This window comes from Columba livia, chromosome 21, assembly GCF_036013475.1.
Source record: "Columba livia isolate bColLiv1 breed racing homer chromosome 21, bColLiv1.pat.W.v2, whole genome shotgun sequence".
Lineage (NCBI taxonomy): Eukaryota > Metazoa > Chordata > Aves > Columbiformes > Columbidae > Columba > Columba livia.
In genome coordinates, this window is record NC_088622.1 from 47,837 (window position 1) to 69,191 (window position 21,355).

Sequence of the window (21,355 nt, forward strand, 5' to 3'; positions counted from 1 at the left end):
TGGTGGACTCCTAAACTCAGTCCGCCCGCTCCTGACTCTACACCTCCGGGCAGAGCAGCTCCGAGCCAAACGCGCACGTGCTTAGACAGATGCTCCACACAACATTATAGACGACCCGACAGCAATAACACCAAAAATGCTCCACAACAGAAATGACTCCGAACCAGAGACGGCAACAGTAAAAATAACCTGCGGGGAGGCAGTGGTGAGGCGAGGAGCCTCTACTGCAACCCCAGAAAAAAAAAGAGCCGAACGTCACGGCCCCTTATGAGACGGCAGCTCTGGCGCAAACACGCAGAAACGGCGCAAATACGAGAAGCTGCTACGAGACCTAAAACCTTCAAGATGCTGGGAAGAAGTGCCAGTCCCTTAGACTGGATGGGTAGAGAGCACGGCTGCCGGCACAGCCCAGGACAACGCCACAAACACCCCTGAACAGAAGCAGCCGAAAGGCAAGAACCCGCCACGCTTTCGGCTGCCGACACCAGAAAACCGGCGCCCAATCGGCGCTATGCCGATCGGCACCGGCGTTCCAGATGCCAGGATGGCACCCGAGAGGCCTTTCGTGCCCCTGGAGGGCAACGAGACCCCAGGATCGGCTGACGGGCGCAAGGCAGGCTTCCCGAACTACACCACAACGCAGACGCAGGCTGGAGCTGCCCTGCCCGGCACACGCTGGCATCGCACAGTAAAGGTCCCCGGGCCCTTCACCCGCGCCAAGGGCGCGGTTCCTGGACGGCCCTTGCCCTTAGCAGAGCTAAACCCCCCGTCCCTGCCATTCCCGGCCCCTTCCCAGTAGTCGCGCCTCCACTTAGCTTTCAGAGGGCCGAGGGACCGAACCCATCTTCGGCAGAGGAAAACGCCACGTGTGCCAACGGCCGTCTTCCCGCGTCGCCGGGTTCCGCTTCAGCGCCTGCAGAAACACGAGAAAGCACGCGCTCGCTAAGCCGCGCCGGCACGCGGCGCCGCGGGGCAAACGCCGACCCCGTCCGTGACACCCACCTCCTGCTGAGTTCCAGGGCGGTCCGGTCGGCGTGTCGTGCCGCGGGCGCGGTCACAAACCCTCAGCGCTGGTGACGCCTAAGACAGCGAGAAACAAAGAACTGTAGCTCTTTGAACGAAACCCTGGCCCCACGCTCCTGCTCGCCCCTACCACGGCTCCGTGCTCACCTTGCCAGAGGAGCTGCGCTGCCGATACCCAGCTTTCCACTCTGCTTCACGGCTAGAAAAGAGAGAAACGACCAAACTCAGCTAGAGCCACACGGCACAGCTTCCTGCTCCCACCACGCACAGACACACTTGCTTCCGGCACTCGGCTCGCCTCCTCCGTCGCTGTTTCGTGCCAAGTTGTCCCTCTGCATCTGAAATCAAGGTATTCAACAAGTTACCCAGGAGCTCATCAACAGCTTGACCGTTCCACAGGTCTGCTTTCTATTCAGGAATCCCACAACAAGGTCTAATTGAGTCCCAAAGACCACTGGGGAAGGGACTGTCCGCTCCCCTGCCCACGGCTACTCCGTCCCAGATGACCGCAGAACCTCTGCCTGCGCAGGATAACATGTCCACAGATCAATCGTGGACTCCTAAACTCAGTCCGCCCGCTCCTGACTCTACACCTCCGGGCAGAGCAGCTCCGAGCCAAACGCGCACGTGCTTAGACAGATGCTCCACACAACATTATAGACGACCCGACAGCAATAACACCAAAAATGCTCCACAACAGAAATGACTCCGAACCAGAGACGGCAACAGTAAAAATAACCTGCGGGGAGGCAGTGGTGAGGCGAGGAGCCTCTACTGCAACCCCAGAAAAAAAAAAGAGCCGAACGTCACGGCCCCTTATGAGACGGCAGCTCTGGCGCAAACACGCAGAGACGGCGCAAATACGAGAAGCTGCTACGAGACCTAAAACCTTCAAGATGCTGGGAAGAAGTGCCAGTCCCTTAGACTGGATGGGTAGAGAGCACGGCTGCTGGCACAGCCCAGGACAACGCCACAAACACCCCTGAACAGAAGCGGCCGAAAGGCAACAACCCGTCACGCTTTCGGCTGCCGACACCAGAAAACCGGCGCCCAATCGGCGCTATGCCGATCGGCACCGGCGTTCCAGATGCCGGGATGGCACCCGAGAGGCCTTTCGTGCCCCTGGAAGGCAACGAGACCCCAGGATCGGCTGACGGGCGCAAGGCAGGCTTCCCGAACTACACCACAACGCAGACGCAGGCTGGAGCTGCCCTGCCCGGCACACGCTGGCATCGCACGGTAAAGGTCCCCGGGCCCTTCACCCGCGCCAAGGGCGCGGTTCCTGGACGGCCCTTGCCCTTAGCAGAGCTAAACCCCCCATCCCTGCCATTCCCGGCCCCTTCCCAGTAGTCGCGCCTCCACTTAGCTTTCAGAGGGCCGAGGGACCGAACCCATCTTCGGCAGAGGAAAACGCCACGTGTGCCAACGGCCGTCTTCCCGCGTCGCCGGGTTCCGCTTCAGCGCCTGCAGAAACACGAGAAAGCACGCGCTCGCTAAGCCGCGCCGGCACGCGGCGCCGCGGGGCAAACGCCGACCCCGTCTGTGACACCCACCTCCTGCTGAGTTCCAGGGCGGTCCGGTCGGCGTGTCGTGCCGCGGGCGCGGTCACAAACCCTCAGCGCTGGTGACGCCTACGACGGCGAGAAGCAAAAGAACTGTAGCTCTTTGAACGAAACCCTGGCCCCACGCTCCTGCTCGCCCCTACCACGGCTCCGTGCTCACCTTGCCAGAGGAGCTGCGCTGCCGATACCCAGCTTTCCACTCTGCTTCACGGCTAGAAAAGAGAGAAACGACCAAACTCAGCTAGAGCCACACGGCACAGCTTCCTGCTCCCACCACGCACAGACCCACTTGCTTCCGGCGCTCGGCTCGCCTCCTCCGTCGCTGTTTCGTGCCAAGTTGTCCCTCTGCATCTGAAATCAAGGTATTCAACAAGTTACCCAGCAGCTCATCAACAGCTTGACCGTTCCACAGGTCTGCTTTCTATTCAGGAATCCCACAACAAGGTCTAATTGAGTCCCAAAGACCACTGGGGAAGGGACTGTCCGCTCCCCTGCCCACGGCTACTCCGTCCCAGATGACCGCAGAACCTCTGCCTGCGCAGGATAACATGTCCACAGATCAATCGTGGACTCCTAAACTCAGTCCGCCCGCTCCTGACTCTACACCTCCGGGCAGAGCAGCTCCGAGCCAAACGCGCACGTGCTTAGACAGATGCTCCACACAACATTATAGACGACCCGACAGCAATAACACCAAAAATGCTCCACAACAGAAATGACTCCGAACCAGAGACGGCAACAGTAAAAATAACCTGCGGGGAGGCAGTGGTGAGGCGAGGAGCCTCTACTGCAACCCCAGAAAAAAAAAAGAGCCGAACGTCACGGCCCCTTATGAGACGGCAGCTCTGGCGCAAACACGCAGAGACGGCGCAAATACGAGAAGCTGCTACGAGACCTAAAACCTTCAAGATGCTGGGAAGAAGTGCCAGTCCCTTAGACTGGATGGGTAGAGAGCACGGCTGCCGGCACAGCCCAGGACAACGCCACAAACACCCGTGAACAGAAGCAGCCGAAAGGCAAGAACCCGCCACGCTTTCGGCTGCCGACACCAGAAAACCGGCGCCCAATCGGCGCTACGCCGATCGGCACCGGCGTTCCAGATGCCGGGATGGCACCCGAGAGGCCTTTCGTGCCCCTGGAAGGCAACGAGACCCCAGGATCGGCTGACGGGCGCAAGGCAGGCTTCCCGAACTACACCACAACGCAGACGCAGGCTGGAGCTGCCCTGCCCGGCACACGCTGGCATCGCACGGTAAAGGTCCACGGGCCCTTCACCCGCGCCAAGGGCGCGGTTCCTGGACGGCCCTTGCCCTTAGCAGAGCTAAACCCCCCGTCCCTGCCATTCCCGGCCCCTTCACAGCCCTCGCGCCTCCACTTAGCTTTCAGAGGGCCGAGGGACCGAACCCATCTTCGGCAGAGGAAAACGCCACGTGCGCCAACGGCCGTCTTCCCGCGTCGCCGGGTTCCGCTTCAGCGCCTGCAGGAGCACGAGAAAGCACGCGCTCGCTAAGACACGCCGGCACGCGGCGTCGCGGGGCAAACGCCGACCCCGTCCACGACACCCACCTCCTGCTGAGTTCCAGGGCGGTCCGGTCGGCGTGTCCTGCCGCTGGCGCGGTCACAAACCCTCAGCGCTGGTGACGCCTACGACGGCGAGAAGCAAAAGAACTGTAGTGCCTGGAACACGTCCCCGGCCCCACGCTCCTCCTCGCCCCTAGCCCGGCTCACCGCAAATGCTCCTCCCGGTCCAGAGGGCCCACAAAGCGCCTGCAAAGCGAGAAGGAAAAGATGAAGCGAGACACCGGGCAATACCGGGCTCCTCCACGCCCACCGCCGCCTCACCTTCTCGGCTGCCGGCCGGCGTGCGGCTTCGCCCCTGCCGGCTCGTCTGCGGCACCCGCAAAACCAGAGGCACGCGCTCGGACGCCGCCCGAAAACACGGCCTGCCCCCAGACGGTCCCAGCTCGCCCTCCCTTACCTGGGCCGCTCGCCCACTCGGCCGCCCTTGCTTTTGACCGCCACGCCGCGGACCGCCGAGACGCTCAGCTGCCGCCTGTAAAACACCACCAAAGGACGCTCGGACCCGTGCCAGCAACGCGGGACCTGAAACGAGCTGCCGCTTTGGCCCAGCACTCCGTGCTCACCTGGCCCGAGGAGCTGAGCTGCCGACAGCCCGCTTTCCTCTTCGCTTCGCGCCTAGGAAACAGAGAAACGACCGAGCTTAGCTAGAGCCACACGGCACAGCTCCCCTCTGGCACCACCCACCGACCCACCTGCTTACGGCGCACAGCTCGCCTCCTCCGTCGCTCTTCCGTGCCAAGTTGTCCCTCTGCTCCTGAAATCAGGTTATTCAGCGAGTCACCCAGCAGCCCATCAACAGCTTGACCAGCCTACAGGTCTGCTTTCTGTGGCACAATAACGTTCCACGCCCTCGTGGAGGCTCTCAAACGCCTGCGCGGGCACCCTCCGCTCCCCTGCCCATGGCCACTCAATCCCAGATGACCGCACCGCCTCTGCCCACGCAATTTAACGCGTCAGCAGGTTAACCGGGGACCGCCAGAGCTCCGTCCGCCCTCCCCTGCCTCTACGCGTCCGGGCAGAGCAGCTCCGAGCCAAACGCGCACCCGGGCGGACAGACGCTCCGCAGAACCTTATAGACCACGCCACTGCCACAGCACCAAAAACGCTCCACCACGAACACGACACTCCGAGACCAGACGGGCATCGAAACCAATAAGCTACGGGGAGGCAGCGGTGAGGCGAGGAGCCTCTCCTGCAACCCGAAACGGAAAAGGAGCCCGACGTCATGGCTCCTGACGAGACGGCGGCACCGCCGCAACCGAGCAGAAACGGCGCAACCAAAGGAGAAGCTGCTGGAACACCTAAGAACTTCTTCCCAGCATCTTGAAGCTCCAGTCCCTGAGACTGGATGGGTAGAGAGCCCGGCTGCCGGCACAGCCCAGGACAACGCCACAAACACCCCTGAACAGAAGCGGCCGAAAGGCAAGAACCCGCCTCGCTTTTGGCTGCCGACACCAGAAAACCGGCGCCCAATCGGCACCGGCGTTCCAGATGCCGGGATGACACCCCAGAGGCCTTTCGTGCCCCTGGAACGCAACGAGACCCCAGGATCATCTGACGGGCGCAAGGCAGGCTTCCCGAACTACACCACAACGCAGACGCAGGCTGGAGCTGCCCTGCCCGGCACACGCTGGCATCGCACAGTAAAGGTCCCCGGGCCCTTCACGGTTCCTGGACGGCCCTTGCCCTTAGCAGAGCTAAACCCCCCGTCCCTGCGATTCCCAGCCCCTTCCCAGCCCCTTCCCAGTAGTCTCGCCTCCACTTAGCTTTCAGAGGGCCGAGGGACCGAACCCATCTTCGGCAGAGGAAAACGCTACGTGTGCCAACGGCCGTCTTCCCGCGTCGCCGGGTTCCGCTTCAGCGCCTGCAGAAACACGAGAAAGCACACGCTCGCTAAGCCGTGCCGGCACGCGGCGCTGCGGGGCAAACGCCGACCCCGTCCGTGACACCCACCTCCTGCTGAGTTCCAGGGCGGTCCGGTCGGCGTGTCGTGCCGCGGGCGCGGTCACAAACCCTCAGCGCTGGTGACGCCTACGACGGCGAGAAACAAAGAACTGTAGCTCTTTGAACGAAACCCTGGCCCCACGCTCCTGCTCGCCCCTACCACGGCTCCGTGCTCACCTTGCCAGAGGAGCTGCGCTGCCGATACCCAGCTTTCCACTCTGCTTCACGGCTAGAAAAGAGAGAAACGACCAAACTCAGCTAGAGCCACACGGCACAGCTTCCTGCTCCCACCACGCACAGACCCACTTGCTTCCGGCGCTCGGCTCGCCTCCTCCGTCGCTGTTTCGTGCCAAGTTGTCCCTCTGCATCTGAAATCAAGGTATTCAACAAGTTACCCAGGAGCTCATCAACAGCTTGACCGTTCCACAGGTCTGCTTTCTATTCAGGAATCCCACAACAAGGTCTAATTGAGTCCCAAAGACCACTGGGGAAGGGACTGTCCGCTCCCCTGCCCACGGCTACTCCGTCCCAGATGACCGCAGAACCTCTGCCTACGCAGGATAACATGTCCACAGATCAATCGTGGACTCCTAAACTCAGTCCGCCCGCTCCTGACTCTACACCTCCGGGCAGAGCAGCTCCGAGCCAAACGCGCACGTGCTTAGACAGATGCTCCACACAACATTATAGACGACCCGACAGCAATAACACCAAAAATGCTCCACAACAGAAATGACTCCGAACCAGAGACGGCAACAGTAAAAATAACCTGCGGGGAGGCAGTGGTGAGGCGAGGAGCCTCTACTGCAACCCCAGAAAAAAAAAAGAGCCGAACGTCACGGCCCCTTATGAGACGGCAGCTCTGGCGCAAACACGCAGAGACGGCGCAAATACGAGAAGCTGCTACGAGACCTAAAACCTTCAAGATGCTGGGAAGAAGTGCCAGTCCCTTAGACTGGATGGGTAGAGAGCACGGCTGCCGGCACAGCCCAGGACAACGCCACAAACACCCGTGAACAGAAGCAGCCGAAAGGCAAGAACCCGCCACGCTTTCGGCTGCCGACACCAGAAAACCGGCGCCCAATCGGCGCTACGCCGATCGGCACCGGCGTTCCAGATGCCGGGATGGCACCCGAGAGGCCTTTCGTGCCCCTGGAAGGCAACGAGACCCCAGGATCGGCTGACGGGCGCAAGGCAGGCTTCCCGAACTACACCACAACGCAGACGCAGGCTGGAGCTGCCCTGCCCGGCACACGCTGGCATCGCACGGTAAAGGTCCACGGGCCCTTCACCCGCGCCAAGGGCGCGGTTCCTGGACGGCCCTTGCCCTTAGCAGAGCTAAACCCCCCGTCCCTGCCATTCCCGGCCCCTTCACAGCCCTCGCGCCTCCACTTAGCTTTCAGAGGGCCGAGGGACCGAACCCATCTTCGGCAGAGGAAAACGCCACGTGCGCCAACGGCCGTCTTCCCGCGTCGCCGGGTTCCGCTTCAGCGCCTGCAGGAGCACGAGAAAGCACGCGCTCGCTAAGACACGCCGGCACGCGGCGTCGCGGGGCAAACGCCGACCCCGTCCACGACACCCACCTCCTGCTGAGTTCCAGGGCGGTCCGGTCGGCGTGTCCTGCCGCTGGCGCGGTCACAAACCCTCAGCGCTGGTGACGCCTACGACGGCGAGAAGCAAAAGAACTGTAGTGCCTGGAACACGTCCCCGGCCCCACGCTCCTCCTCGCCCCTAGCCCGGCTCACCGCAAATGCTCCTCCCGGTCCAGAGGGCCCACAAAGCGCCTGCAAAGCGAGAAGGAAAAGATGAAGCGAGACACCGGGCAATACCGGGCTCCTCCACGCCCACCGCCGCCTCACCTTCTCGGCTGCCGGCCGGCGTGCGGCTTCGCCCCTGCCGGCTCGTCTGCGGCACCCGCAAAACCAGAGGCACGCGCTCGGACGCCGCCCGAAAACACGGCCTGCCCCCAGACGGTTCCAGCTCGCCCTCCCTTACCTGGGCCGCTCGCCCACCCGGCCGCCCTTGCTTTTGACTGCCACGCCGCGGACCGCCGAGACGCTCAGCTGCCGCCTGTAAAACACCACCAAAGGACGCTCGGACCCGTGCCAGCAACGCGGGACCTGAAACGAGCTGCCGCTTTGGCCCAGCACTCCGTGCTCACCTGGCCCGAGGAGCTGAGCTGCCGACAGCCCGCTTTCCTCTTCGCTTCGCGCCTAGGAAACAGAGAAACGACCGAGCTTAGCTAGAGCCACACGGCACAGCTCCCCTCTGGCACCACCCACCGACCCACCTGCTTACGGCGCACAGCTCGCCTCCTCCGTCGCTCTTCCGTGCCAAGTTGTCCCTCTGCTCCTGAAATCAGGTTATTCAGCGAGTCACCCAGCAGCCCATCAACAGCTTGACCAGCCTACAGGTCTGCTTTCTGTGGCACAATAACGTTCCACGCCCTCGTGGAGGCTCTCAAACGCCTGCGCGGGCACCCTCCGCTCCCCTGCCCATGGCCACTCAATCCCAGATGACCGCACCGCCTCTGCCCACGCAATTTAACGCGTCAGCAGGTTAACCGGGGACCGCCAGAGCTCCGTCCGCCCTCCCCTGCCTCTACGCGTCCGGGCAGAGCAGCTCCGAGCCAAACGCGCACCCGGGCGGACAGACGCTACGCAGAACCTTATAGACCACGCCACTGCCACAGCACCAAAAACGCTCCACCACGAACACGACACTCCGAGACCAGACGGGCATCGAAACCAATAATCTACGGGGAGGCAGCGGTGAGGCGAGGAGCCTCTCCTGCAACCCGAAACGGAAAAGGAGCCCGACGTCATGGCTCCTGACGAGACGGCGGCACCGCCGCAACCGAGCAGAAACGGCGCAACCAAAGGAGAAGCTGCTGGAACACCTAAGAACTTCTTCCCAGCATCTTGAAGCTCCAGTCCCTGAGACTGGATGGGTAGAGAGCCCGGCTGCCGGCACAGCCCAGGACAACGCCACAAACACCCCTGAACAGAAGCGGCCGAAAGGCAAGAACCCGCCTCGCTTTTGGCTGCCGACACCAGAAAACCGGCGCCCAATCGGCACCGGCGTTCCAGATGCCGGGATGACACCCCAGAGGCCTTTCGTGCCCCTGGAACGCAACGAGACCCCAGGATCATCTGACGGGCGCAAGGCAGGCTTCCCGAACTACACCACAACGCAGACGCAGGCTGGAGCTGCCCTGCCCGGCACACGCTGGCATCGCACAGTAAAGGTCCCCGGGCCCTTCACGGTTCCTGGACGGCCCTTGCCCTTAGCAGAGCTAAACCCCCCGTCCCTGCGATTCCCAGCCCCTTCCCAGCCCCTTCCCAGTAGTCTCGCCTCCACTTAGCTTTCAGAGGGCCGAGGGACCGAACCCATCTTCGGCAGAGGAAAACGCTACGTGTGCCAACGGCCGTCTTCCCGCGTCGCCGGGTTCCGCTTCAGCGCCTGCAGAAACACGAGAAAGCACACGCTCGCTAAGCCGCGCCGGCACGCGGCGCCGCGGGGCAAACGCCGACCCCGTCCACGACACCCACCTCCTGCTGAGTTCCAGGGCGGTCCGGTCGGCGTGTCGTGCCGCGGGCGCGGTCACAAACCCTCAGCGCTGGTGACGCCTACGACGGCGAGAAGCAAAAGAACTGTAGCTCTTTGAACGAAACCCTGGCCCCACGCTCCTGCTCGCCCCTACCACGGCTCCGTGCTCACCTTGCCAGAGGAGCTGCGCTGCCGATACCCAGCTTTCCACTCTGCTTCACGGCTAGAAAAGAGAGAAACGACCAAACTCAGCTAGAGCCACACGGCACAGCTTCCTGCTCCCACCACGCACAGACCCACTTGCTTCCGGCGCTCGGCTCGCCTCCTCCGTCGCTGTTTCGTGCCAAGTTGTCCCTCTGCATCTGAAATCAAGGTATTCAACAAGTTACCCAGCAGCTCATCAACAGCTTGACCGTTCCACAGGTCTGCTTTCTATTCAGGAATCCCACAACAAGGTCTAATTGAGTCCCAAAGACCACTGGGGAAGGGACTGTCCGCTCCCCTGCCCACGGCTACTCCGTCCCAGATGACCGCAGAACCTCTGCCTGCGCAGGATAACATGTCCACAGATCAATCGTGGACTCCTAAACTCAGTCCGCCCGCTCCTGACTCTACACCTCCGGGCAGAGCAGCTCCGAGCCAAACGCGCACGTGCTTAGACAGATGCTCCACACAACATTATAGACGACCCGACAGCAATAACACCAAAAATGCTCCACAACAGAAATGACTCCGAACCAGAGACGGCAACAGTAAAAATAACCTGCGGGGAGGCAGTGGTGAGGCGAGGAGCCTCTACTGCAACCCCAGAAAAAAAAAAGAGCCGAACGTCACGGCCCCTTATGAGACGGCAGCTCTGGCGCAAACATGCAGAGACGGCGCAAATACGAGAAGCTGCTACGAGACCTAAAACCTTCAAGATGCTGGGAAGAAGTGCCAGTCCCTTAGACTGGATGGGTAGAGAGCACGGCTGCCGGCACAGCCCAGGACAACGCCACAAACACCCGTGAACAGAAGCAGCCGAAAGGCAAGAACCCGCCACGCTTTCGGCTGCCGACACCAGAAAACCGGCGCCCAATCGGCGCTACGCCGATCGGCACCGGCGTTCCAGATGCCGGGATGGCACCCGAGAGGCCTTTCGTGCCCCTGGAAGGCAACGAGACCCCAGGATCGGCTGACGGGCGCAAGGCAGGCTTCCCGAACTACACCACAACGCAGACGCAGGCTGGAGCTGCCCTGCCCGGCACACGCTGGCATCGCACGGTAAAGGTCCACGGGCCCTTCACCCGCGCCAAGGGCGCGGTTCCTGGACGGCCCTTGCCCTTAGCAGAGCTAAACCCCCCGTCCCTGCCATTCCCGGCCCCTTCACAGCCCTCGCGCCTCCACTTAGCTTTCAGAGGGCCGACGGACCGAACCCATCTTCGGCAGAGGAAAACGCCACGTGCGCCAACGGCCGTCTTCCCGCGTCGCCGGGTTCCGCTTCAGCGCCTGCAGGAGCACGAGAAAGCACGCGCTCGCTAAGACACGCCGGCACGCGGCGTCGTGGGGCAAACGCCGACCCCGTCCACGACACCCACCTCCTGCTGAGTTCCAGGGCGGTCCGGTCGGCGTGTCCTGCCGCTGGCGCGGTCACAAACCCTCAGCGCTGGTGACGCCTACGACGGCGAGAAGCAAAAGAACTGTAGTGCCTGGAACACGTCCCCGGCCCCACGCTCCTCCTCGCCCCTAGCCCGGCTCACCGCAAATGCTCCTCCCGGTCCAGAGGGCCCACAAAGCGCCTGCAAAGCGAGAAGGAAAAGATGAAGCGAGACACCGGGCAATACCGGGCTCCTCCACGCCCACCGCCGCCTCACCTTCTCGGCTGCCGGCCGGCGTGCGGCTTCGCCCCTGCCGGCTCGTCTGCGGCACCCGCAAAACCAGAGGCACGCGCTCGGACGCCGCCCGAAAACACGGCCTGCCCCCAGACGGTTCCAGCTCGCCCTCCCTTACCTGGGCCGCTCGCCCACCCGGCCGCCCTTGCTTTTGACTGCCATGCCGCGGACCGCCAAGATGCTCAGCTGCCGCCTGTAAAACACCACCAAAGGACGCTCGGACCCGCGCCAGCAACACGGGACCTGAAACGAGCTGCCGCTTTGGCCCAGCACTCCGTGCTCACCTGGCCCGAGGAGCTGAGCTGCCGACAGCCCGCTTTCCTCTTCGCTTCGCGCCTAGGAAACAGAGAAACGACCGAGCTTAGCTAGAGCCACACGGCACAGCTCCCCTCTGGCACCACCCACCGACCCACCTGCTTACGGCGCACAGCTCGCCTCCTCCGTCGCTCTTCCGTGCCAAGTTGTCCCTCTGCTCCTGAAATCAGGTTATTCAGCGAGTCACCCAGCAGCCCATCAACAGCTTGACCAGCCTACAGGTCTGCTTTCTGTGGCACAATAACGTTCCACGCCCTCGTGGAGGCTCTCAAACGCCTGCGCGGGCACCCTCCGCTCCCCTGCCCATGGCCACTCAATCCCAGATGACCGCACCGCCTCTGCCCACGCAATTTAACGCGTCAGCAGGTTAACCGGGGACCGCCAGAGCTCCGTCCGCCCTCCCCTGCCTCTACGCGTCCGGGCAGAGCAGCTCCGAGCCAAACGCGCACCCGGGCGGACAGACGCTCCGCAGAACCTTATAGACCACGCCACTGCCACAGCACCAAAAACGCTCCACCACGAACACGACACTCCGAGACCAGACGGGCATCGAAACCAATAATCTACGGGGAGGCAGCGGTGAGGCGAGGAGCCTCTCCTGCAACCCGAAACGGAAAAGGAGCCCGACGTCATGGCTCCTGACGAGACGGCGGCACCGCCGCAACCGAGCAGAAACGGCGCAACCAAAGGAGAAGCTGCTGGAACACCTAAGAACTTCTTCCCAGCATCTTGAAGCTCCAGTCCCTGAGACTGGATGGGTAGAGAGCCCGGCTGCCGGCACAGCCCAGGACAACGCCACAAACACCCCTGAACAGAAGCGGCCGAAAGGCAAGAACCCGCCTCGCTTTTGGCTGCCGACACCAGAAAACCGGCGCCCAATCGGCACCGGCGTTCCAGATGCCGGGATGACACCCCAGAGGCCTTTCGTGCCCCTGGAAGGCAACGAGACCCCAGGATCATCTGACGGGCGCAAGGCAGGCTTCCCGAACTACACCACAACGCAGACGCAGGCTGGAGCTGCCCTGCCCGGCACACGCTGGCATCGCACAGTAAAGGTCCCCGGGCCCTTCACGGTTCCTGGACGGCCCTTGCCCTTAGCAGAGCTAAACCCCCCGTCCCTGCGATTCCCAGCCCCTTCCCAGCCCCTTCCCAGTAGTCTCGCCTCCACTTAGCTTTCAGAGGGCCGAGGGACCGAACCCATCTTCGGCAGAGGAAAACGCTACGTGTGCCAACGGCCGTCTTCCCGCGTCGCCGGGTTCCGCTTCAGCGCCTGCAGAAACACGAGAAAGCACACGCTCGCTAAGCCGCGCCGGCACGCGGCGCCGCGGGGCAAACGCCGACCCCGTCCGTGACACCCACCTCCTGCTGAGTTCCAGGGCGGTCCGGTCGGCGTGTCGTGCCGCGGGCGTGGTCACAAACCCTCAGCGCTGGTGACGCCTACGACGGCGAGAAGCAAAAGAACTCTAGCTCTTTGAACGAAACCCTGGCCCCACGCTCCTGCTCGCCCCTACCACGGCTCCGTGCTCACCTTGCCAGAGGAGCTGCGCTGCCGATACCCAGCTTTCCACTCTGCTTCACGGCTAGAAAAGAGAGAAACGACCAAACTCAGCTAGAGCCACACGGCACAGCTTCCTGCTCCCACCACGCACAGACCCACTTGCTTCCGGCGCTCGGCTCGCCTCCTCCGTCGCTGTTTCGTGCCAAGTTGTCCCTCTGCATCTGAAATCAAGGTATTCAACAAGTTACCCAGGAGCTCATCAACAGCTTGACCGTTCCACAGGTCTGCTTTCTATTCAGGAATCCCACAACAAGGTCTAATTGAGTCCCAAAGACCACTGGGGAAGGGACTGTCCGCTCCCCTGCCCACGGCTACTCCGTCCCAGATGACCGCAGAACCTCTGCCTGCGCAGGATAACATGTCCACAGATCAATCGTGGACTCCTAAACTCAGTCCGCCCGCTCCTGACTCTACACCTCCGGGCAGAGCAGCTCCGAGCCAAACGCGCACGTGCTTAGACAGATGCTCCACACAACATTATAGACGACCCGACAGCAATAACACCAAAAATGCTCCACAACAGAAATGACTCCGAACCAGAGACGGCAACAGTAAAAATAACCTGCGGGGAGGCAGTGGTGAGGCGAGGAGCCTCTACTGCAACCCCAGAAAAAAAAAAGAGCCGAACGTCACGGCCCCTTATGAGACGGCAGCTCTGGCGCAAACACGCAGAGACGGCGCAAATACGAGAAGCTGCTACGAGACCTAAAACCTTCAAGATGCTGGGAAGAAGTGCCAGTCCCTTAGACTGGATGGGTAGAGAGCACGGCTGCCGGCACAGCCCAGGACAACGCCACAAACACCCGTGAACAGAAGCAGCCGAAAGGCAAGAACCCGCCACGCTTTCGGCTGCCGACACCAGAAAACCGGCGCCCAATCGGCGCTACGCCGATCGGCACCGGCGTTCCAGATGCCGGGATGGCACCCGAGAGGCCTTTCGTGCCCCTGGAAGGCAACGAGACCCCAGGATCGGCTGACGGGCGCAAGGCAGGCTTCCCGAACTACACCACAACGCAGACGCAGGCTGGAGCTGCCCTGCCCGGCACACGCTGGCATCGCACGGTAAAGGTCCACGGGCCCTTCACCCGCGCCAAGGGCGCGGTTCCTGGACGGCCCTTGCCCTTAGCAGAGCTAAACCCCCCGTCCCTGCCATTCCCGGCCCCTTCACAGCCCTCGCGCCTCCACTTAGCTTTCAGAGGGCCGAGGGACCGAACCCATCTTCGGCAGAGGAAAACGCCACGTGCGCCAACGGCCGTCTTCCCGCGTCGCCGGGTTCCGCTTCAGCGCCTGCAGGAGCACGAGAAAGCACGCGCTCGCTAAGACACGCCGGCACGCGGCGTCGCGGGGCAAACGCCGACCCCGTCCACGACACCCACCTCCTGCTGAGTTCCAGGGCGGTCCGGTCGGCGTGTCCTGCCGCTGGCGCGGTCACAAACCCTCAGCGCTGGTGACGCCTACGACGGCGAGAAGCAAAAGAACTGTAGTGCCTGGAACACGTCCCCGGCCCCACGCTCCTCCTCGCCCCTAGCCCGGCTCACCGCAAATGCTCCTCCCGGTCCAGAGGGCCCACAAAGCGCCTGCAAAGCGAGAAGGAAAAGATGAAGCGAGACACCGGGCAATACCGGGCTCCTCCACGCCCACCGCCGCCTCACCTTCTCGGCTGCCGGCCGGCGTGCGGCTTCGCCCCTGCCGGCTCGTCTGCGGCACCCGCAAAACCAGAGGCACGCGCTCGGACGCCGCCCGAAAACACGGCCTGCCCCCAGACGGTCCCAGCTCGCCCTCCCTTACCTGGGCCGCTCGCCCACCCGGCCGCCCTTGCTTTTGACTGCCACGCCGCGGACCGCCGAGACGCTCAGCTGCCGCCTGTAAAACACCACCAAAGGACGCTCGGACCCGTGCCAGCAACGCGGGACCTGAAACGAGCTGCCGCTTTGGCCCAGCACTCCGTGCTCACCTGGCCCGAGGAGCTGAGCTGCCGACAGCCCGCTTTCCTCTTCGCTTCGCGCCTAGGAAACAGAGAAACGACCGAGCTTAGCTAGAGCCACACGGCACAGCTCCCCTCTGGCACCACCCACCGACCCACCTGCTTACGGCGCACAGCTCGCCTCCTCCGTCGCTCTTCCGTGCCAAGTTGTCCCTCTGCTCCTGAAATCAGGTTATTCAGCGAGTCACCCAGCAGCCCATCAACAGCTTGACCAGCCTACAGGTCTGCTTTCTGTGGCACAATAACGTTCCACGCCCTCGTGGAGGCTCTCAAACGCCTGCGCGGGCACCCTCCGCTCCCCTGCCCATGGCCACTCAATCCCAGATGACCGCACCGCCTCTGCCCACGCAATTTAACGCGTCAGCAGGTTAACCGGGGACCGCCAGAGCTCCGTCCGCCCTCCCCTGCCTCTACGCGTCCGGGCAGAGCAGCTCCGAGCCAAACGCGCACCCGGGCGGACAGACGCTCCGCAGAACCTTATAGACCACGCCACTGCCACAGCACCAAAAACGCTCCACCACGAACACGACACTCCGAGACCAGACGGGCATCGAAACCAATAAGCTACGGGGAGGCAGCGGTGAGGCGAGGAGCCTCTCCTGCAACCCGAAACGGAAAAGGAGCCCGACGTCATGGCTCCTGACGAGACGGCGGCACCGCCGCAACCGAGCAGAAACGGCGCAACCAAAGGAGAAGCTGCTGGAACACCTAAGAACTTCTTCCCAGCATCTTGAAGCTCCAGTCCCTGAGACTGGATGGGTAGAGAGCCCGGCTGCCGGCACAGCCCAGGACAACGCCACAAACACCCCTGAACAGAAGCGGCCGAAAGGCAAGAACCCGCCTCGCTTTTGGCTGCCGACACCAGAAAACCGGCGCCCAATCGGCACCGGCGTTCCAGATGCCGGGATGACACCCCAGAGGCCTTTCGTGCCCCTGGAACGCAACGAGACCCCAGGATCATCTGACGGGCGCAAGGCAGGCTTCCCGAACTACACCACAACGCAGACGCAGGCTGGAGCTGCCCTGCCCAGCACACGCTGGCATCGCACAGTAAAGGTCCCCGGGCCCTTCACGGTTCCTGGACGGCCCTTGCCCTTAGCAGAGCTAAACCCCCCGTCCCTGCGATTCCCAGCCCCTTCCCAGCCCCTTCCCAGTAGTCTCGCCTCCACTTAGCTTTCAGAGGGCCGAGGGACCGAACCCATCTTCGGCAGAGGAAAACGCTACGTGTGCCAACGGCCGTCTTCCCGCGTCGCCGGGTTCCGCTTCAGCGCCTGCAGAAACACGAGAAAGCACACGCTCGCTAAGCCGTGCCGGCACGCGGCGCCGCGGGGCAAACGCCGACCCCGTCCGTGACACCCACCTCCTGCTGAGTTCCAGGGCGGTCCGGTCGGCGTGTCGTGCCGCGGGCGCGGTCACAAACCCTCAGCGCTGGTGACGCCTACGACGGCGAGAAACAAAGAACTGTAGCTCTTTGAACGAAACCCTGGCCCCACGCTCCTGCTCGCCCCTACCACGGCTCCGTGCTCACCTTGCCAGAGGAGCTGCGCTGCCGATACCCAGCTTTCCACTCTGCTTCACGGCTAGAAAAGAGAGAAACGACCAAACTCAGCTAGAGCCACACGGCACAGCTTCCTGCTCCCACCACGCACAGACCCACTTGCTTCCGGCGCTCGGCTCGCCTCCTCCGTCGCTGTTTCGTGCCAAGTTGTCCCTCTGCATCTGAAATCAAGGTATTCAACAAGTTACCCAGGAGCTCATCAACAGCTTGACCGTTCCACAGGTCTGCTTTCTATTCAGGAATCCCACAACAAGGTCTAATTGAGTCCCAAAGACCACTGGGGAAGGGACTGTCCGCTCCCCTGCCCACGGCTACTCCGTCCCAGATGACCGCAGAACCTCTGCCTACGCAGGATAACATGTCCACAGATCAATCGTGGACTCCTAAACTCAGTCCGCCCGCTCCTGACTCTACACCTCCGGGCAGAGCAGCTCCGAGCCAAACGCGCACGTGCTTAGACAGATGCTCCACACAACATTATAGACGACCCGACAGCAATAACACCAAAAATGCTCCACAACAGAAATGACTCCGAACCAGAGACGGCAACAGTAAAAATAACCTGCGGGGAGGCAGTGGTGAGGCGAGGAGCCTCTACTGCAACCCCAGAAAAAAAAAAGAGCCGAACGTCACGGCCCCTTATGAGACGGCAGCTCTGGCGCAAACACGCAGAGACGGCGCAAATACGAGAAGCTGCTACGAGACTTAAAACCTTCAAGATGCTGGGAAGAAGTGGCAGGCCCTTAGACTGGATGGGTAGAGAGCACGGCTGCCGGCACAGCCCAGGACAACGCCACAAACACCCTTGAACAGAAGCGGCCGAAAGGCAAGAACCCGCCACGCTTTCGGCTGCCGATACCAGAAAACCGGCACCCAATCGGCGCTACGCCGATCGGCACCGGCGTTCCAGATGCCGGGATGGCACCTGAGAGGCCTTTCGTGCCCCTGGAAGGCAACGAGACCCCAGGATCGGCTGACGGGCGCAAGGCAGGCTTCCCGAACTACACCACAACGCAGACGCAGGCTGGAGCTGCCCTGCCCGGCACACGCTGGCATCGCACGGTAAAGGTCCCCGGGCCCTTCACCCACGCCAAGGGCACAGTTCCTGGACGGCCCTTGCCCTTAGCAGAGCTAAACCCCCCATCCCTGCGATTCCCAGCCCCTTCACAGGAGTCGCGCCTCCACTTAGCTTTCAGAGGGCCGAGGGACCGAACCCATCTTCGGCAGAGGAAAACGCCACGTGCGCCAACGGCCGTCTTCCCGCGTCGCCAGGTTCCTCTTCAGCGCCTGCAGGAGCACGAGAAAGCACGCGCTCGCTAAGACACGCCGGCACGCGGCGTCGCGGGACAAATGCCGACGCCGTCCGCGACACCCACCTCCTGCTGAGTTCCAGGGCGGTCCGGTCAGCGTGTCATGGCGCGGGCACGGTCACAAACCCTCAGCGCTGGTGACGCCTAAGACAGCGAGAAACAAAGAACTGTAGCTCTTTGAACGAAACCCTGGCCCCACGCTCCTGCTCGCCCCTACCACGGCTCTGTGCTCACCTTGCCAGAGGAGCTGCGCTGCCGATACCCAGCTTTCCACTCTGCTTCACGGCTAGAAAAGAGAGAAACGACCAAACTCAGCTAGAGCCACACGGCACAGCTTCCTGCTCCCACCACGCACAGACCCACTTGCTTCCGGCGCTCGGCTCGCCTCCTCCGTCGCTGTTTCGTGCCAAGTTGTCCCTCTGCATCTGAAATCAAGGTATTCAACAAGTTACCCAGCAGCTCATCAACAGCTTGACCGTTCCACAGGTCTGCTTTCTATTCAGGAATCCCACAACAAGGTCTAATTGAGTCCCAAAAACCACTGGGGAACGGACTGTCTGCTCCCCTGCCCACGGCTACTCCGTCCCAGATGACCGCAGAACCTCTGCCTGCGCAGGATAACATGTCCACAGATCAATCGTGGACTCCTAAACTCAGTCCGCCCGCTCCTGACTCTACACCTCCGGGCAGAGCAGCTCCGAGCCAAACGCGCACGTGCTTAGACAGATGCTCCACGCAACATTATAGATGACCCGACAGCAATAACACCAAAAATGCTCCACAACAGAAATTACTCCGAACCAGAGACGGCAACAGTAAAAATAACCTGCGGGGAGGCAGTGGTGAGGCGAGGAGCCTCTACTGCAACCCCAGAAAAATGAGAGCCGAACGTCACGGCCTCTTATGAGACGGCGGCTCTGGCACAAACACGCAGAGACGGCGCAAATACGAGAAGCCGCTACAAGACTTAAAACCTTCAAGATGCTGGGAAGAAGTGCCAGTCCCTTAGACTGGATGGGTAGAGAGCACGGCTGCCGGCACAGCCCAGGACAACGCCACAAACACCCCTGAACAGAAGCAGCCGAAAGGCAAGAACCCGCCTCGCTTTCGGCTGCCGACACCAGAAAACCGGCGCCCAATCGGCACCGGCGTTCCAGATGCCGGGATGGCACCCGAGAGGCCTTCCGTGCCCCTCGAACGCAACGAGACCCCAGGACTGGCTGACGGGTGCAAGGCAGGCTTCCCGAACTACACCACAACGCAGACGCAGGCTGGAGCTGCCCTGCCTGGCACACGCTGGCATCGCACTGTAAAGGTCCCCGGGCCCTTGACCCGCGCCAAGGGCGCGGTTCCTGGACGGCCCTTGCCCTTAGCAGAGCTAAACCCCCCGTCCCTGTGATTCCCAGCCCCTTCCCAGCCCATGCGCCTCCACTTAGCTTTCAGAGGGCCGAGGGACCGAACCCATCTTCGGCAGAGGAAAAAGCCACGTGCGCCAAGGGCCGTCTTCCCGCGTCACCGGGTTCCTCTTCAGCGCCTGCAGGAGCACGAGAAAGCACGCGCTCGCTAAGCCGCGCCGGCGCACGGCGCCGCAGGGCAAACGCCGACCCCGTCCGCGACACCCACCTCCTGCTGAGCTCCAGGGCGGTCCGGTCGGCGTGTCGTGCCGCTGGCGCGGTCAGAAAGCCTCAGCGCTGGTGACGCCTAAGACGGCGAGAAACAAAGAACTGTATTGCTCGGGACAAACCAGAAAGTTGCCACTTTCCCCTTCATCACCCACAATACGAAAACACATACACAATAATGAGCACTCAGATCATGGTTGTCCGTACTAGTTCCCTAGCTATTGCTCGCCTTGACCGAGTTCTGGCAGTTACATTTGAATGATCTACCAGGGTCCACCGCACACTGCAAAGGGTCTGTGGACAACACACTGTTCTGTGGTGATCAGGGAGGCCATGAGCCACCCCGTAGCTTGAAAGACACTCTGCCTTATGGTCCTGCTGTTTCCTTCAGAAATGCTAAAACTCCCCCTACAGATACAGGATGCTCATCCTAACCCCGGTAGATAACCTGAGCATGCTAGGAGGAGAAATTGTATCAGCAACTTGTTACACACCAATACAAACCAAGAATTAACACCCCATCTCCATTGCAATCAGGTATTTAGGGAAAACGCAAAGTACCAGGAATTGATTCAATAGAAGAAAAATAGTTAGAAACTTACTTTCAACTACAGCTGCTATTGAAGCTTCTCCGCTCCTGAAGGTTCTACCTCAAGCAGACATCTCCACTTCTCCAAACACATCTGCCCATGTAGCTTAAACAGCTCAAAAGCTGCCAACTGCTAAAGGAGCAGCAGAGAACCAGCACCCAAGCAGCCCAGAAGCAGAATAAGCTCCCTTCCTGGGGACTGGGGCTCAAATACCCTGAGCCCCGCCCACCCCTTCCCACAATCCCCTGGTTAAGGGGAGGGGTCAATCACCCCAGGCCCCACCCACCACCCTTATCAAATCACCTGGACCCTCACTGGAAGTGACAGCACCTGCACTCCTGTCGGGCTCTGTCAGACATTGTTGGTTTTTGTGAAGCCCTGTCGAGACCTCTTGGGGTCTGTCAGGCTCTGTCAGGCTTTGATGGGCTCTGTAGGGCCCTGTCGAGACCTCTTGGGGTCTGTCAGGCTCTATCAGGTTTTGATGGGCTCTGTAGGGCCCTGTCGAGACCTCTTGGGGTCTTTCAGGCTTTGATGGGCTCTCTAGGGCTCTGTCGAGACCTGTTGGGGTCTGCTGAGCCCTGTCAAGATTTCTCAGGCTCTGTTGAGACCCCCAGGGCTCTGTCATACACATTGAGTCTCTATCAGGAACTGACAAGATTTGTCAGGCCCTGACGGATCCTGTTGGGCTCTGCCAAGCTTTGTCAGGCTCTGTGAGGATCTGTCAAACTCTCTAGGGCCCTGTCGGGCTCTGTTGGACTTTCTCAAGCTCTCTCAGGCCCTGTCTGGCTCTGTTGGTCTTTCTTGAGCTTTGTCTGCCCCTGTCATGCCCTGTCGGGTACATGGCTCAGCAGGGGAGGGGAAGGAGTTGTAGGTCTGTAGGCCACACCC

At 61.8% G+C, this 21,355-nt stretch overlaps 4 long non-coding RNA genes across 4 annotated transcripts; all 4 read right to left on the reverse strand.

Annotated features, from left to right (window-relative positions):
- Nucleotides 1–2,202: 2,202 nt before the first annotated feature.
- On the reverse strand, nt 2,203–2,916 carry LOC135575960 (uncharacterized). Its single transcript, XR_010467460.1, has 3 exons — nt 2,746–2,916; nt 2,577–2,654; nt 2,203–2,487 (listed from the first exon to the last, which is right to left on the reverse strand). It is a non-coding gene; the product is annotated as an uncharacterized LOC135575960 (long non-coding RNA).
- A 5,906-nt stretch (nt 2,917–8,822) lies between these two features.
- LOC135575955 (uncharacterized) lies at nt 8,823–10,001 on the reverse strand. Its single transcript, XR_010467453.1, has 3 exons — nt 9,831–10,001; nt 9,662–9,739; nt 8,823–9,572 (listed from the first exon to the last, which is right to left on the reverse strand). It is a non-coding gene; the product is annotated as an uncharacterized LOC135575955 (long non-coding RNA).
- Nucleotides 10,002–13,508: 3,507 nt separating this feature from the next.
- On the reverse strand, nt 13,509–17,857 carry LOC135575956 (uncharacterized). The gene is made up of 8 exons (XR_010467454.1): nt 16,916–17,857; nt 16,748–16,825; nt 15,487–16,658; nt 15,358–15,409; nt 15,192–15,266; nt 14,942–14,980; nt 14,780–14,857; nt 13,509–14,690 (listed from the first exon to the last, which is right to left on the reverse strand). It is a non-coding gene; the product is annotated as an uncharacterized LOC135575956 (long non-coding RNA).
- A 1,814-nt stretch (nt 17,858–19,671) lies between these two features.
- On the reverse strand, nt 19,672–20,663 carry LOC110356670 (uncharacterized). Its single transcript, XR_010467455.1, has 3 exons — nt 20,480–20,663; nt 19,879–19,956; nt 19,672–19,789 (listed from the first exon to the last, which is right to left on the reverse strand). It is a non-coding gene; the product is annotated as an uncharacterized LOC110356670 (long non-coding RNA).
- Between the last annotated feature and the right edge of the window lie 692 nt (nt 20,664–21,355).